The sequence below is a fragment of the Anser brachyrhynchus genome (assembly GCF_964034855.1).
Source record: "Anser brachyrhynchus genome assembly, chromosome: 2".
NCBI classification, from domain to species: Eukaryota; Metazoa; Chordata; class Aves; order Anseriformes; family Anatidae; genus Anser; species Anser brachyrhynchus.
In genome coordinates, this window is record NC_137695.1 from 8602407 (window position 1) to 8620676 (window position 18270).

The 18270-nt window shown below is 39.2% G+C and overlaps 1 protein-coding gene and 1 long non-coding RNA gene across 4 annotated transcripts in view; both read left to right on the forward strand.

Annotated features, from left to right (window-relative positions):
• DPP6 (dipeptidyl peptidase like 6) overlaps nt 1-18270 on the forward strand; it is a 414546-nt gene that overhangs the window by 210803 nt on the left and 185473 nt on the right. The window lies entirely within an intron of this gene.
• Nucleotides 7975-18261, forward strand: LOC308190584. The gene is made up of 2 exons (XR_013947349.1): nt 7975-10999; nt 16379-18261. It is a non-coding gene; the product is annotated as an uncharacterized lncRNA (long non-coding RNA).

Genomic DNA, 18270 nt, shown 5'->3' on the forward strand with positions numbered 1-18270 from the left:
ACACAATTTTCTCGATTTTTTGGTATTTCTTTTAATGGAAGATCTCCAGGAAGCACGCAATTCTAAGTAGACCTCAAAGCAAGCAAACAAGTGAGCAAAAAGGCCCTTGAGATGAACGTGCTGGGAAGATCAAATCCAGAAAGTTAATGATACATTTTAGGTTTTCTATTTGAAAATATTCATGGCTTCTCAAGTAATCTCATCATTTGGTGTATGTATGAGTCTGACTCATGATCCTTGATTACGGAGGGACTGGCAATGCTCAGCTATCAAAAAAGGTGGAGAATAGTGCTTCTGCTGTCTTTGTTGTTGTTGTTGTTTTGGGTGGTTTTTGTTTGTTTGTTTTTTGATGGGTCTTTCTGGCCATGGTATCCAGACATACGAGTCTTCTGTGCAGAGCAGAGGAGCTCTGTATGTGAGATTTACAAGGAAGAGCCCTTGCAGCATATTTTCCTTGGGTCTGGGGGAATTGCCTAATGAAAAAATGTCATAAGAGTGCTTTAGAGAGGGTTTATGTGCAGCAAGGCAGTGAAATCAGCCACAGTCACATGAGGTTGCTCTGTTATAAAGGGAAGGTAGAATCCTGGAGCACAACAGAGCTTCTCCCCTACCTGTATTTTGCTATTTTCTTAGCTGTTTTCTGGATGAAATCCCAGCCAGATCGCTTCTCTGTGGTGGTGAATCAGTGGGAACGCTCTGTGCATACTCATTAGACTTCAAAATCCTCATGCATAAAGAAGGGCTCACAGTCAGGACAAGTGATGCTGTTCAACCAACTGCTTTCTTATTGAATTACTTTTACGTCCAGTGCTGAGAAATGTTGCACTTTAAATTGTATTTTAGTCGTTGAGTTACTTCTATTTTTTCTTTTTTTTTTTTAACCTCTTAGTTTTCCCACATGGGAAATATTCTGCTCTTTGGTAGACGTTAAGCAATTAATAAAATGGCATATTTTGCATCCTTTTGTCTGGACAGAGCAACAGAGCTCTTGTGTGCACAGATAAAGGCAGTGACAACAAATTCCCACTCTGCTACTAAAACACATCTGTTCTGTGCTAGAGTTTCGCTGTACTGGTGTTGTAAGATTATTATTTTTTTATGTTATGTATACCAGAATATTTTACACTGTGTGCTATTTAGAAAGAACATTTTGTTTAATTGTTTTAAACTAGCAGCAAAGGATACATAATTTCTCTTAGCCTTCTTTCACTATAAGAAAAATCCTATGTTTTTTTTTTTATATTTGGATTTTCTGGGACACAAAAGGTCTGAGAAATCTTCCTTTGCCAGGTATGTCCTGTGCAAAACAAAACAAAACCAAACAAATAAAATAATAATAATAGTAATTTAGTAATAGTAATAATAATAATAATAATAATTAATAATAATAATTCTGTAGTCATTAATTTAAGGGCACAGCAGCATCACAGAAGCCTCCGCAGGACAGTTGGTGAGTTTGGTGAGTGACTCTGGGTTGCCAGCCTCCATGCAGGTCTCAGCCGATGGCAGGGCCAGATCCTCTCCTGAAATCTTCTGCCCAGGACTTCTGCTGCACAGTGTACTAACGATCAGGGAAACATATGCTGCATTTGATAGTTAAACTGAAATAGCCTTCATTTCCACTGATAAGAGTTGTTGGAATAATGTAATATTTTGGATTTAATTAGGAAAAATGAGTGGAGAGAGTATGTCATTTTCTTTTATATGACAATTAGAAATGTGCCGACCATCGCAGTCTGGAATTTTTGTGCAACTATCCGTTGCAATTAGTCATCTCATTTATTGTCAAATAAATGTGTTTTTAGCAGAATTTCTGTGAAACTGAAATTATATCTAGGGAATTAGTAGATTAATCCCATCTGCATATGCCGGATGGATCTTTCCACAGATATCCTGCATCCCAGCCCCACAAGCTCTGTTCTTGTGTGCCTTGCTGAATCCAATAAGGCCAGGAAAAGAAAATTCTCTGCTTCCTTCAAATGAAAAACTGAAGCAATATAACTTAACCTTATTTATCAAAGAAATATTACATTTCCCTATGCCACCTACTAACATGGCAATTCTGAGGAGGCGGAATGCGTCATTCCGCATTGAGGAGAATATTGGCTGGAGGTCAACACCTAATCCTGCAACCTTTCTTCCCCTTGCTAAAAACTCTGTAACTTAGAAGAGAAAGGACTCCAGGATCAGGCCATGACACATGGAACTATTGAATTATTTCATGAGATGAAGGGGATAATAAATCATGCTAGAATTAACTTTTTTAACCTTTTACTCCCCCCCCCCATCCCCCACCCGTTTCTGAGGCAGTATGTACTTCCAGAAACTCCTTTCCTTTGAAATGAGTATGGTGCATATTTCCTGCTTTGAACTTTAATTGTAATTATTTGTTGCAAGAGATGTTTGTTAAGAATCGCATTTAGCATTGTATACAGAACACAGAACATTAATACACACATAACTATACGTGAATGAGGTCAATGTTATTATTGTAAGGCAGGAAAATATATCTCGCAGACATGTTCATCTACATCCGTGTTGCAGCACATTTATGAGTGCATGGGATGAGAGCAGGGCTGGACACAGGCCAGCAGCCAGCACTCTCCCAGCAAAGCCTGAGGCACAGTTTGGGGATCAATGTGGCACCCAAGACCCTTTCAAACATGACCACCCTGTTTGGAGAAGCAGCTAGACATTTGGCCTCAGTCAGAGAATAGGTTTTGGCCTTGTTTAGTTAGCAAGATGTAGCTTTTCAATACCACTTACTGACACATGAATTGGTCTTGTGTTTTCTTACTCCAGAAGGTATCTCAATGGGGACTTATTTCGAAGCAAGAATCAGGGATTATGAGGTTGACATATTCATTATTAATAATGGTAAATCAGTTAATTGCAGCCATGTTAAAGTCTTTTGTTAAACTACTTTCTGAAACCGAAGAATATCTGTAGGAAATGTGTACTGAAATTTTACTGTGTTATTTTAATGTGTTTCAGTAAGCCTACCCAATCAGAAGGACCCATCCACATTTGCAAGTTGATATTTCTCCAAATATTGATGTTTTTACATGTCTTAGGAGCTAAACTATAGCCTTATGATGATTGCAGCTATTTGCTAGACCATCTGTCTTTCAGGACTATCAGAAAGTCTAGATGGATGATACTGTACTTTGGAACTAGGTATTTAATTTGGAACTAGGTATTTAATTCCCTTGAATTTAGTTACGTCAGACAGAATATAGCTCACTGGTATTTCCAATAATGATAACTAATTGACTCAACCAAACTGTGACATCTCAGCAGGAATATGCATTTATGAGATGCTTACTCGGTCATGCGGAGACTTAGAAGAGATTGCACATAAATAGCGTATCATATATACCAGTGTAACCAGTATCTTTGAGATGAAGAGTATGGGGAAAGTGCTCCATAACATTTCCTTATAATTTTAAGGGATAAACCTGTCCATGGTGTGGTGGGGAGAAGTCTCTGCACCTCCCTGAGCAGCATAAACTATGCGGAAACATCACAGAAGGACAGTTACAGAAAAGCTTAGGCTGAAGGGACCATTGCAATTTCCTAGCTCAAATCTGCTCCAGGCAGGGCCAAGTCACAGTTACATCAGGTTGCTCAGGTCCTTCTCCAGTCCAGCTTTAAAACTCTCCAAAGACAGAGTTTATACAGTCTCTCTGGCTCTTATTCCAATGCTTTACCATTCTTATTGTGAAGATTTTTTTTTCCTTATGTCGAATGAGAATGTCCTATGTTGAAACGTGATCATTGCACTTCGCCTTTGCTGTACATGAAAGATCTATCAAGAAATCTTCCTCAGTTCACCAAAGGTCTACAGAAGAAGAATCAGGAACATGAGAGACATTCTCATTCATCACTAGTGTTCACTTAGAAGTCACCGGCGGATGGATCAGTAGCGTCAAGAACCATGCAAATACAATGTCTCTCTTGTGTATATGCAGCTATCCTTACATAGTCTTTAATTACACGATCACCCACATTTTTATTTTTATTTTTTTGCACTATACCCTCTATCCTATTCAGTTTCCAGGCTTGTTGTCTTCAGAGATTAAGCCAAGACTGTATAATGAAATGAGTTGCTATCTTCACTATTCGTTGCAGAAGCTGAAAAGGACATAGTGAATTTTACATTAGGCATCCTAAATTAGAAGCAAATTTGGACTTTCGGCTGTCTAGGTGTTGTTTCTGAATTTGTAAAGAGAGGATAGTAATTCTCACTTTCTTAAAAAAAAGTGTTAGGAAGACAAGGTTTTTAAGTGAATAAAGCTGTGGGCTTTGAGACTGATGAATACCATAGACTATGTCCACATTGGTAAGTGAAAAGCAGGCTCATGAGTGTGTTAATCACACCCACCTCCACAGCCAATATGTGGCCTGTCAACATGAACACTAAAAAGCTTAAAGTGCATGTTTCAGAAGAGGTGGTATCCAGAAATCTGGTACTATCCAAGGCTGGGATGTAATGCACTCTGACACAGCCATGTTGAGTCCATCGAGACAGGAACAAGAACTTGAAGCGATGGTAAAATATCAAGCTTTGTCCTTCAGGGTGCACGGTGCAGAATATGTGCTGGCAATAAACCATGTGAACACTGGGAGAGTTGAGACTTCACCATGTGCTCAGATCTCTGAGGGCACAGAAATGCTGATGGAAAACTTTCAGGGGAGTTAATAATCTTATAAATATACCAAGATTTGATTGTGAGGAAGTGAAAAAGTGTAAGATTAAAAAAGGGATCAAATTAATTATTGGAAGAGATGCACTGAGCATACCCACAGTGTGAAATAAACTTACTGAATTAAATGAGATATGGTCTTTGCAAAATGATCCAGGGGCATGGTTTTGCATCCAAATGCTTACAGTTTGAAGAGGTGTCATAAGTCTTGACTTCTTCTAATTCTTGAGATCTGACTTTGCAACCTCAGTGGCTTAGTATAGTGTTTTTGTCTTTTTCTTTTTTTTTTAATAAAAAAGCAATTAATATTAGTAACATCCAAAACTGGGCCAACAATTTTAGAGGCCAGATACATTAGCACACTCATCTGTAACAAACATTGCATATTCAGATGATTCATATGGTGCTTTGGAGAATCAGCTCATAATGGGTATTTTGCTGGACATGTGGAGTTTTGTGATTTGTGGTGAAGGACAGACTAGCCATGGATTTGAGCAGATGGTGGTCATTACTTGTGCCAACATGTAACTGTGTTTAATTATAACAGAAGTGTTGAGGCAGATTATTTTTCTGGGCCCTTTACATATATCTTCATCACAAAGTGAGTAAGTATTCAAGGAAGCATTGCATATGAAATATCAGAACTGCAATAGATTCATTTTAATCATTGTTGACTGACACAATGTATAATATTTGGAACTTCATGGTCTTGCATATATATTTCCAGGTAGATCCTTCACTTGAAAGCAATAGACTCAGTTCTTCTCAAAGTGCGGTGACCACGTAGTGCAATTCAGTTTGATGGAAACTACATTTTTCCTTGAATTCATGAAGCAATACAGTAAACTCTGCCTACACATAATAAATATGTCTGCACACCTTCAACTACAAATACAGCTTGCCATTTTAAACCACATTATGTGGAATTATCTGTAATGTAATGTGATTCTATCTTGGGGACCACACTGCTTTATGTTTATATGCTCTCGATGGGTCATATTTTCAATGTTTATGAGCTATTTTATTATTGTTTTGCTAATGACACTCGAACCTCTTTCTTTCTCTTGTCCTCATAATGCATCTTTGGTGATAGATAGTGTGGTCTCTTGACTGTGGGTTTGTGGCTGTGGAATAATTTTTAGCAATTAAACACATTATTGATTAAACAGTTCCTTCTGTTCCATGATTCATCCCACTGCACAGTGCCCAGGGAGCAAAAAACAGCTGCAAAGAGGGCAAAATGTAGAGAAGACAAGCTGTGTAAGATTATTCCTCCCCAACCCCACATTTCACAGCTAACTTTCAGCCTCAACAACATCTTGCAGCCAACAACCCATGACAAAATGCTCCAGTAGAAAACCACATATCACATGCAGAAATAGTGCATAAAGTGAGTGCTGCTGGAAGCAGGGCTGATCTTTCCTATCTGCTTTGAGGTGTATACAGCTGAAAGTATTTTGACATGTTTGTTTATGAAGGTAAAAGCAGTGAAAATAAACTTCTTCCTTCAGCAACAAAATCTTGTATTTGTTGCCATATGGCTTATTTTGCTCCCCACAGTTGCTGGACCATCACCTAGACCCAGCTCCTACTTGCTGGGGTTACTGGTGAAACCTATGTTGTAGGTACCATTCTGTGCTTTTCATCTCTTTGCATGTATCTTTTGGTGTGTTTTTGAATTAGCAGTTTTAAGCTTGTGTGCATCAACAACTTATTTTCCACCATTTATATGTTAGTATTCTAGTAGTAGGAGTTTCTGCATCATCCATTGAATGATTCGAAGGCTTTTTGATGTTAGTGGTTGGTCATCCTCAAGTGATGTTGTTTCTCTATATTTGGGGAATTTCAGTTATTTGAGATTAGGGCCTAAGACACTTGTAATGTATCTGGGCTGGACACAGAGTGAAGAACTTCAGTACCCAGTAGGTCTCAGTTTGTAGCTAGGTTTAAGAAGCTGGGGAGCAGGAACAGGCCAGGTACGTCTTTATAGGAGTCCTTGGCTCCATCTGCATGGAAGAACAGGGTGAGATGTATGGGGCAAGGATGGGGCTGGCCCAGGGGCAGGGCAAACCATGCTCTCCTGCTGGGAGAACCACAAGAGGCAAAATTTTCCTTTCACTCTTCTTTTAAATACATATCTTGTATAGAACTTTGTGTCTGAACTACCACTGAAAAAGCTACTTTGATTTATGAAGTTCTCAATTTTTTTCTTTTTCTTTTTTTTCTTTTTTTTTTTTTTTCATTTAAGAGCTCCAAATATTTTCGTTGCAATGGATGTCAGTGAATAGGTGTTTGAACTGTCAACACATAATCATGAAGGTAGTAAAAAAACACTGGTACTTGGGGCATCTTATGTTTTTTCTGTAGTGTGTTTTTCTGGGAGATGTGTTTGTTTTAGCTGTAGCTGTGATATACTGCATTCTGTTGGATCTTATCACAGTTTGCAATTCCTTCATTAAATCGAAATAACAAAATTTACTTAGAAATAACAGGAGGCCATTTTGTTCTTTGAAGCTTTGTGTGCAACTGACCTTCAGTTAAGCATTTGTACTATATAAATATTTCAAGTGAGCCATGAATCAAGATTAATGCATTAGGTGACTACCAAATCATTAGTAGTGCAGGATGTAATAAAGTTGATGCCAGGGCTTTATTAAACAGGGCGTGTTAGTCATTAAGATAAAGTAATGGTGTTGTGTAAATGTGAAAGCAGAACCTCATTTCCTCTGGGTGTCTCATCTTAAACAGGTGGCAGTGTTAGGAATGGCAAGTAGCGAAGTAGGAAGTCAGGCATGGTTTAAATCTCTATGGTGACTGAATTCTGATTAACTAATTTACCGCATCTCTTCTCACAAGGAAGATGACGTTTTACCTTATTTTCCATTTGGCCTCAAAACTGTAATCTGGATAGTGCTGAGAGCTGATTTGTCAGAGTCAGAAACAAATACTGAAAGGAAGAGAGCAAGGCAAAAATCACAGTTTGCAGCAAGCACACAAATGTCTAATCTTGTCAGTTTTTTCTGGTAGTACCTGAAGAAGAATGGGCAATAAGAAATTTTTAATCCATTTTCAAGGCAGACATTTTGAAGATAAACAGGAAAAAAATTGAATGCACAAATTCTGCTTACATTTGAAAATTTTATTGATTGTCATCCATTTATTTTATTCATTTTGTTTGAGTTGCCACATATTCTGAGTTTTAGCTATGAAAAAATGGAAAAGCACCTTTTTATTTTATTTATTTTATTTTATTTTATTTTATTTTATTTTATTTTATTTTATTTTATTTTATTTTATTTTTGGTGGGGGGGATAATAATAATTAAAAAAAAGTTCACTTTGTCATCGTTTCCTTTAGTTACCATCCCAGTGAATCCCCTCTGATGAGGACATCAGACAGTCTAATAAATGTGAATAATAATTTGTATTCAAGCAGAAATTCTGTGCACTTAAACCTGTGTTCCTGTTGGGAGGGCTGAGAACTCTTTCGCGTCTCCTGCAGGCTGTGGTTGGTCACCCAGAAACAGAGAAGAAAAAAATGACCTTCACTGATGCTCACTTTTTATTTGTGGCACCAGCAGCTTCCTTCCCCCTTCACTTGCTGGAACTCAGGTTTTCCATAACTTTTAGGCCATCAGGGTGGATTTCATAACTGAGGAAATGGATTTCATAACTGATGAGCTGTTGATGATTTTTTTTTGTCTGTTCCTACTCTTTTTAAATTAATCCCTTAAGATATTGGTGATGATTGTCCTGCTTTTTTCCATTTTTAGTCTTGTTCTATTTTGATCTCTTCTGTCTCAAGTAGCAATTCTACCACTCCTACTCTCATGGCTTCTGGTGAAAATGCTGCTTTTGTCTTCTTTCCATTGCCTTTAACACCTCATTTATCACTAGCTTTCCTCACCCCCTATTATCAAGTTATTTCTGGGACCATCTGAACAATGGATCCAGCCTAACAACAGCCACACAACCCAGGATGCAATGATTCTGTAGCCAGGACTGTAGCCTTTCCTGCTAATTTATTTTTTCTTTCATCTCAAAACAAATTTTGTAGTTTGAAGATTTTGCTCTGCTCGTTACTAGTACAGTGGGGTTTGTTCACAGGTTTCCCGTCCTCAACTTCCTTCTTCAAATATCATTTATCTTCAGATTGTTTCCGTCTTACCCGTCAGGGCAACTTTACAAGTATATTAGTTACAGGGTAAAATACAAACAGAACATTTCCCAGTGGACAAGCCCTGCAAACCAGTCATCTGCTATCATATAGTATTTGAAAAAAAAGCCCACGGTGGCTTTAGAAACAGATAGGTGGGAAAAAAAAAAAAAGTGTGTTACTGAAGAATTTAAACTTTATGTAGATATGTGTTGTAGCTGATGGCTCTGCCTTGTAAACTGCCCTGTCTTTTATAATAAATTGTCCTTAGCCGAAGTAAACATATATATATATATTTTTTTTTGCAATGCTCATTTTTGTAAGCAGTAACTAACATGTGATTTAAATGATCAATTTATAACTATCTGAGGTTTATACCTTATTTCATGGTGATTTATTTTTGTGCAGAATGTGCTTTTACTACAAGTGACATTTCAATAGCATATTGCAGTCTCAGGAGTCCTTGAACTATTTCCAAGCAGTGAGCCTTCTGGGGTTTAAGCCAGTTTGGAAATCTGTCTGTTGTGTTGATGGATTATAGTCCATGTAGTGAGCACTCAGCCTCACAAGGTTCATGGCATCTTCACCTTTAAGTATCTAATTTATGTAGAAATGCCAATAAATTATTTAGAAGGGCATGCTTGCTGATATCAGCAATTCTGGAGCAAGTAAAAATGGTATGACTTTGAAAATCATTGGAAATGTTGGCAGATCTTCAACAATTTTATAGGTTCTGGCTATTAAATATTTGAGAAGTTAGAAGCTTGCTTTTCTTCTTTTCTCCAAGATTATCTTGTCACTTCCGTAAGAATTTAACAGATAGTTCTTGGAATAAAGTCCACATCAATTCTGGAAAAGCATGCATCCCAGAAACACACAAGAGGGCAGTGAGCATTCAGTGTGATGCAGATATGAATAGCTTTTGTCTTTCCTCCTGGCTCATTAAGAATTTGTTCCTGAGTCTGCAGAAACCTCATCTCTGTGCCAATAAAGCAGGCACTGCAATGGCCCATTCACTGACTGCAGGGCATGCACTGAGCACCTACATGCTGCTCAGCTCTTTTTTTGCTTCAGATTGGGTAATGCCCACATAATGCTCCTGTATAGAACTCAAAACTTTCCCTTGGGGCTGGTTTATATTGCTTGTGGCAAAGTCAAAGCTGTGCCAAGGACTTGATATGGGATGGACAACAGAGTCCCACTGCCTGGTACAGGCCACATTCAGTTTCTTACCATCAGTACGTCTTTAGGGGCTAGGCAAGGATCCAAGTTAGCACAACATTCAGCACATCTGATGGTGTAGCAGCTTGCCCTGGAAGCCTAAGTAATCCTGCTGGAGAACTGCAAATGTTGACTCTTCAGGTTAAACACCTAAATCTGCCTGAAGGTGTCTATCTAAATGGCAGTGTTTTTGCAAGTGCTTAACACCTAAGTTCTTTATTAAATCAACAGGAATTTGAAAATGACCTTGTGAGCACAGTGGGATAAAATTAACATATATTAATGTACAGGTTTGCTAGAACCTGCTTTAGAAGAGAGAGCAAAATCCAGTTGTGTCTTTTCTACACTTAGGGTTTGCAAGGTACCACCAGGCAAAGGAACCTTTGCAAACACTAACCTCCCCTCCCCTCCTTTGCCCAGAGCTTCCTCTCTGCCCCTGAAAATATCCCTGAAAGAAAAAAAAAAAAAAAACAATTTGGATTTTTATTTGATTGCAAAGGCACTTTATCATTGCACTGCTGTGTTAGATATCTGCCTTCTCCAGAAAGATTAGGTAGTACTTCAATTAGTGTGTGCGTAAATGAAAACAAGAAAAAATACTCATATTTGTACTAAAAGACTGGAGACCTAGATTGTTTCTTGAATCTTCTACTGAACTGTTTTGACCTTTTTAATTCAGCTTCTTTAAGTGTCCGGGGTGTGCTCAGCCAGTGCATGTAACACTGAACAGAAATCACTAAGCTGCTACATGCAGTACAAGGCTGTGCAGAAATACTGAGCATTAACAGCTGCATTTTGTTAGTGCAGGGCTGTGCCTGATCACATAAAAGGCAGAGGCTGCTCCCCCTCAGTTGGGCTGCCTCCACCTGGAGAGGCTATGCAGAGCCAGGGATGCTGCCTCTGGAGCTCCACAAATGGTCAGTGCAGTGCTTGGCCACCTGTTGTAAAAAGAAAGTATGGCAGGAGAATGTATTTTACTGCTTTATTTAATGTTTACGTCATAATTTTGGCATTAAAAATTAGAATTAAATTTAAACTTTGTGTACAAATGAGAAAACAAGTTATACTGCAGATAATGTTTTGCAGGAATGTGACACAGTACATTGATTTTCTTTAATCCTGAAATTCATTGAAGTAGTGGTGGAGCTTTATTCTTAGCTTAGATCTGTTTATCTAATACTTAAAAGCTTATATTTTTGTTGTTGTTTTGGGAAGTGTAATTGAATTTTGCAGACAGGATTAGGTTTTTAGGTAGGATTTATTACAGAAGACCGGGCTATGGCAGTTTTCTGCTATTTGCAGTGACAGCACATGGCAAACCACTTTCTAAGGGCGTCATGTGAAAACAGCTGTTATCTTAGCATGGAGTTGCCTTATGACCTCATGAGTTGCCTAGCAATTTGGAAACTGAGTAGTTTTTCACCATTGAGAGTAACTTCAGGCCCCAGAGCTGGATTTGCGTGTGTGAACACAGACTGCTAAGCTGATAAGCCACGAGCATCACTTGCTACAACAGGCAGAGATTGTGCTACCTGAATGGGCTTTGGTGCTGCACTGGTTGCTCCTAACTTCTGCATCCACGTGGTAGCTCATTGTCTGCTTCAAAGTAGATATCCATCACACCTAAGCAACAATCTTGTTTTAGGCAGGAAACATATGGTGAGAATAGATTTTTTTTATTATTATTATTTACTTATTTTTACTGTGGTTGGGGTACTGCAATTTTAGGTATGGATCTGCTTCAGGGCATTGTCGTGAGATGGAATTTGGTTGCAGGGACAACTTTTCTTGAAATACATCCTAATTCACATGAATTTGATTCATATAAACAAATTAGCTCTCTGACACTGTGTCAACATGTAGAGGTAGAGAGAGGCTCTGGATATACTTCCTTACGACAGGGATGGGAAAAGAGCTTTAACAATGTTAGGGAACATCAGGGTTTTCAGCTGCTGGCTGTCTCAGAGGTACACTAATGATGTTAAAGCATTTCAGCTTGTCAACAGTGATTTGCTTAGCAGAGGCTTTAGGGTCAACACTGCTTCTTGTAATTAAGCTCTCTTCATGTAATGTTTGGACAGTCTCTATCACAACGAGGTCACAGTTTTGATAGGAACTTTTAGCATCCACTGTCAAGACTGCTGACAAATTGAAAATCTAGCTATTAGCACAATGATGGTCACTCCTTCATTTGTTGTGGACATATGAGTGCATCAGTGCCCGCAGCTTATCTCTCCCCCCCAACTCAATGACAATCTAAACATGAGCTTCAGAAGCTGCAACATTTCTTCTGGTAATTGCCAATTTATCCAATCATCCCTTTACCTCTCTAGCTGAATTTAGAGAATTCCATCAATGAGTTACTCTTCTGGGAAGGAATGATGTCTGAGAGTAGAGCAAAGAAGTGATGTTTGTATATAGAGTGTTTTTTTTAATAGGTCAATTGTGGTCATTAAATTTTGTTCCCCCATATGTTTATTGGCTGCTGCAAGAATACTTTGTTTTATATTTGTTTCCAAGCATTTAAAAAAATTATTTGATTTGTCCTGGGCTTTCCTATTTAGCTCTGTCTGGGAACGTTCCTTAGATACAAGGACCTGTCTGGCCATTTCAGGGACTGTTTCTCTGATCAGAGCAGCTATCAGTAAGTAACCACCTCTGTCTTGCAGTAGCTGGAGTTCTCACAGGGTGAAAGACAACTTAGAGCTACAAAACAATGTCAAACTAATGGCTGTAAACTGATATGTTACAGCATGGTCCAGAAGAATCTTGTTAGCTGAGGTGCTTGTTGAAACGTTTAAACCTCTCAGTGAACTCCTAGTCTAAAAAGTGAAAGCAATACATCACATTTTCGTCTCTAAATAGGTGTGTATTTGAGGTCTGCAGGTATGTCAAACTGTAGGTATATGTCATAGGTTAGAAATAAGAGAAGTAGGGTATGAAAAATGTGATGATAAAAAGAGTCGGTATGGAGACAGAAGTATAAGATCCATATTTCAGGTTTAATTTTTAATCACTATCCAAGTCCATTGAGATGTGAAAATAGAGTATGATCAATTGATATAAGGAGTGTTTCTTCCAAAAATGTTAATGTCATTATTATGAAGTAACACCTGTTACCGCATAGAAAGTTATTAGACTACATGTGCATGAAGTAATACCCATAGAAGAAGTTAGATGAATAGCCCATAATAAATCATAGACCACAAGGGTATGCAGTTAATATCAAGATTAATTATACACTGATTTGTAAGTCATTATATCACAGATAGCAATGTTGAAGTTTAATTTTTCTCAAAAAAAAATGTGAATTCTGAAATAGCTGTTTAACTATTTATAAACACCCTTGAGATGCAGGCTAAAGCAAGACAAGAAAACATATTACTATTTCATTGGTTTGCCTTGTATAATGGAGTGGCTAAATCTACGGTATCAATCACACCAAGACTTAATTAGAGATTCTGTTTTCTGACCCAACCTTGTAAACACCTCTGTTTTTTGTCTTTTGAAGTGTGCAGTAGCAGGCTGTTTTTCTTATTTTGCACCCCTGATAATCTTCTCTTGTAATGGTTACACAGTAGCATCAGTTTTACCTGATTTATTAAAATGACTAAAAGGCAGAAAAACACAAGATATATTCAGCCATATTGATGAAGTGCTATATTTGACAAAATCAGCATATTAAGCATCTCATAATTTATATTCTTGAGCCAACAGCATGTGAAGCCCCATAATATTCTATCCTTTCCCTGATTAAGGACCAGATCCATTTAGAGACCAAGACACCCATGTCGTGGGCTCAGCTCCCTGCACTATGCACAGAGAGGGTTGGGTGTTATGGGGAGGGGACAGCAGCTTGTGCACAGGGCAGGCATCCTCCTGACAGGGAAAGGATGTCCATGTTATAGAAGCCTATGCTGTGTCTTGAGTCTTCCCCTGCAGGGCAAGTGTTTGGGAAATCATACACCAAAATATCTAGGAAGTGCTTGAACTCTGCATCTCACTGAAGTCCATGGGACTTGAGCACAAGTTTAAATTGTTTCCCAAATACAGAAAGACATTCCATTAAATGCTTTTCCGAGTTCATCTGCAGCTGAGCAGTCCCCAGGGGCATGAGGGTATGAAGGAAACCATTGCACTTTCTCAGCATTTTTTTCCCCGTGGATGGAGGAGAACATTCTACCTGAAAGGAGAAAAGACATAGAGCAGTATTGTGTGTTAACTGGCAGCATCATTTCTTAATTGGTACCAAAAGGATTTAGTGAAGTAATAAATACAGTTACTGATTTGAGGAGCTGCGCATATTATGCAGTGTGAAAATGATATTTAGATGAAGAAATCAACAATACTCTAAGGTACACTGTGTGGTTACTTAATAAAACAAAGGCAGACAAACAACAAACAATTATGATAGTCATGTTCTACTTTTTTAGAAGTTACCAATTTTCTCTTCCTTTGCTTAATTGTTCACATTTTCTTTAAACTATATTAAAAAAAATAATACCAATCCCTGTATGCCCACTAGCATAACACTTGTAGTTATAAAGAGCTGCACGTGTCATCCCCATACATTAGCAACATTCTGAGCTCATAGCTTAAATGTTGCACATGGGGGTGATGCATGCCATCTGGACTAAGGTAAATGCCATCCCTAATGGACATGGGAAGCATTTTTCCAGAGACTGATTCCAAGCACAGCCCCATTATTGGACAGGTCAAGCATTGCCACCTCTGATCCCTCGTCCACCTGTGGCAATGGTCTGTGCCAAATCAGGCTCAGTAAAAGATGCTCGGGCAGTTTGCCGTGACTGCTGCAATCATCCCATCTGCAGCAGAGGGAAATGGGATTCCTCTTCCCTCTGCAACAAATATTTTAACAATGGATAATGAAAACGGTAAGCTGGAACTAAATATGATATCCACTCATGCATGTAACAGGAGCTAATAAAATACACAGAGAATTCATTTTCCAGTGCAGAACAGCAGCAAATGAATAACATGCCTAATGACATTCTTCTAGCCCAGTTTAAATGCTCCTGTCCTGACCAGGCAACGAAGAAGTGCTGAGTTTTGGCTAAAATACATGAAACTCCAGCCTTGCTTTGTGCCCTGGCCAGCCAACCCTTCAATGGCTCTGCTTCAAAGGCTACTCCCCTGCCTCTAAAACCTCATGGAAGATTATATTTTTCTGGATGTGAGCAGGGAACCCATGGGAATATAGCTCTTAAAGGTTATCTCAAATAGAGAGGTGTTTAAGAAGAGGGACGTCAATTCTTACAGGTGTTTGGGAACCTCGCCTACAGTGAAACTGAGAGCATTTGGGTGTTTAAATGGTTTCTAACAAACTAGTCTTGGTATTGCTGTAATAAAGCCCATCCTGTCTCACCCCCTGCCATGGGCAGGGACCCCTCCCACCAGCCCAGGTTGCCTCCAGCCCCATCCAGCCTGGCCTTGGGCACTGCCAGGGATGGGGCAGCCACAGCTCCTCTGGGCAGCCTGGGCCAGGACCTCACTTCAATCTGAGTGAAGGACTTCTTCCTCATAGCTAACCTAAATCTGCACTTTTTTAGTTACCTTTGTATAGATCTGCTGTTTTTCCCACAAATCTCTGCTACTAGAATGAACGTGTTGATGCCGAATAGTGGGGTCAGCATAGCTACTAAGTGGAGTTAAAAAATTGTCAATTACCGGATCAAAAACTGGATTGGTAGTGAGGGCTCCCGCCATGCATGGTTAGTCACTTCTGCCTGGAGGAGAAGCCATGGAGGGGGTGACTGATGGTGAGAGGGAATGCTTCAAAATAAGAAAATTGAACCAGTACAAGCATGGAAGAATCTATATAAGTAAAGCTTTTTCATCCATTTCTCTCATTTGGGCTTTCCATGTAGGTCTTTCTGCATCAGATGCAGTTTCTCTTTTAGGAATTTGAATCCCTAATATAAGTGGGAAATTAATTAAGTTGTAATTATGAGGTGTATAAAGCATGGATTGTATACAACATAAGAGACTCTTGGGAAGATCATGCTCAGCATGAACCCAAGTGCACAGGTTACTTGGACTTGTCTCTAGCAGGCACCTTGGTTCAGATGCTGTGTTGTCAAAGGTTCAGGATTATGTCAAGACATCTTTTATTCCCATAGGGGATAATGACTTCCTGCCTGGATGGTAAATGTTCTCATTCCCCATGAAAAGTTATAGGACAAAGGTTAAGTGACTCCTGTAATTTCACAAGGATATTTGACACACGCCTCAAGCTGTCTGTTCTATCTGTGCCAGACATTTTTCTGTTGTTCTAGAAGCTGACTGAGTGGTGCAGCCCGGTACACCGGGGCTTGTTAAGACCTTGCAAGATTGATTGTTTTACACGTTACGTCTTCAGCCTGCGAAGGAGATGTGCTGTGTGACCATGTAGCTTATGCCGAGAGCACCCCCTCAGGTGGCGCTTGCATCTGGACTCCCAGCATCACTGGAATTATGTTACCAGACCCCCAGGGAAGAAGTAGAACTCTGCTTATTCCTTGCAATTTTATATATATGTATTTTAATATATTTGTTAGTGAAGCAGGCAGATTCCAGCTCTTTGTCGTATTCCCCCGTAAAGTTTTTCTCCCTCTCAGGAGGGGAAAAAAAAATACTGAAATCGCAAATAGTGATGAAGCCATTAAAAAATTGAAATTAAGGTGGAAATTAAGGGAGAAGTGGGATATGCTGTTGCTGTGAATTCTTACATCCTTCACAAAGCGTTGTGTAGGAGAATGAACAAGATTCTGATTTTGTTGTTGTTGTTGTTAAATTCATGCCAAAAAATTGGAAAAAAAAAATCCAAGGTTTGTAGTGCCCCATTAGTTTGCTGTGACATCTCCTGAAAATAATATGACTTTTCCATTTGACATTATGAGGCTATGATAGCAACATTTTGTAAAGGCAAAATATGTAGAGAAAAGCAATGCATTTTCTTTTCTAATTCTAAGATGGCAAAAAAGTGTCAGGCACTAAGGCACAGCCTTAAGATATTTCTTGCTAACAAGGAGAGGTCATAAAACATATAGCTTTTTCCTCCTCCATCCTCCTCCTACTAAAAAGTAAATGAGAGCATGTCTGCTTCACAGTCACTGCCATGAGCCCTGGCTTTAAATGAGCTCACCTGGATCCCAAGCCCGTGCATCTGGCTGCACCAGCCTACAGCTTAGCCCAGGCTGCCTGCCCCAGTGTTTGTCCCAGCTTCTCGGGCAGGTTTGCAGCACTGGTCCCCACGTTTCAAGAACAACAGCTCCAGGTGCCCCGTGAGCTACTGGGTATGTGGGGCCCATGTATCACAGCGCTAACTGCCAATCTGAAATGCTGTCAGGAGCACACATGGCATTGGGTTGTGCTTTCAGATTTAAGGGTCTCTTTTTCCACAGTGAGCACAAACTGGAGGGGGAAAAAAAAAGAATAAAAAAAAAAAGAAAAGGCTTTAACTTCTGCAGTTCCTCTGATGCTTTGCTCTTCTGATCAGACACGTTTTTCATTAATTATTCACTGCAGACAAAGTCCCTCACCATATGGGAGGCGGTTAGCTGCAGAGATGAGGCTCCACTGCAGCTCGCTGCTGCCTCTGGGGCTGCCCATGGGGGGCTGCAACCATCCACCTGGTGAGGCATTGCTGCAAGGTCCAGCTTCACCTGGCTCACTAAAGGACTGTTTGTTTCTCATTTCCTCTGAAATGAAAACTAATGGACAAAAGACAACTCACTTCTGGTACAGAGCTAAGTAGGAGCATCTGTAGGGTGTGAGGGTCTGCTTCCCCATGCCAAGAGTTGGAAAAAAAAAAAAAAGGTACTTACATGTGCATATATATTTCTCTGCTGTACCAATAAAATGTAGTGAATGAATCTGTGGAAATCTTAATTGTTTGGATTTTTTTGATCCTGCTTTGCTCACTCCCTTTGTTCAAATGAATGACAAAAGTGACTTCAAATATTTTAGTACCTTTTTTTGTGTGTGTGTGAAGCAATGGAATTTGACATTGTATTTTATCTTGACAACCAAAGGACTAGCACTTAACACTCCCTTCTTTAGTAGCTCAGACCAGTTGCAAGAGAGGATAAATGCTATACAGCAGGCTGATCTGACAAAAAGACTGTAGTCATATTGCTTTATATGCTAACAGGTAAAGGATTGCTGGAGAGGTAGAAAATCCCCTGCC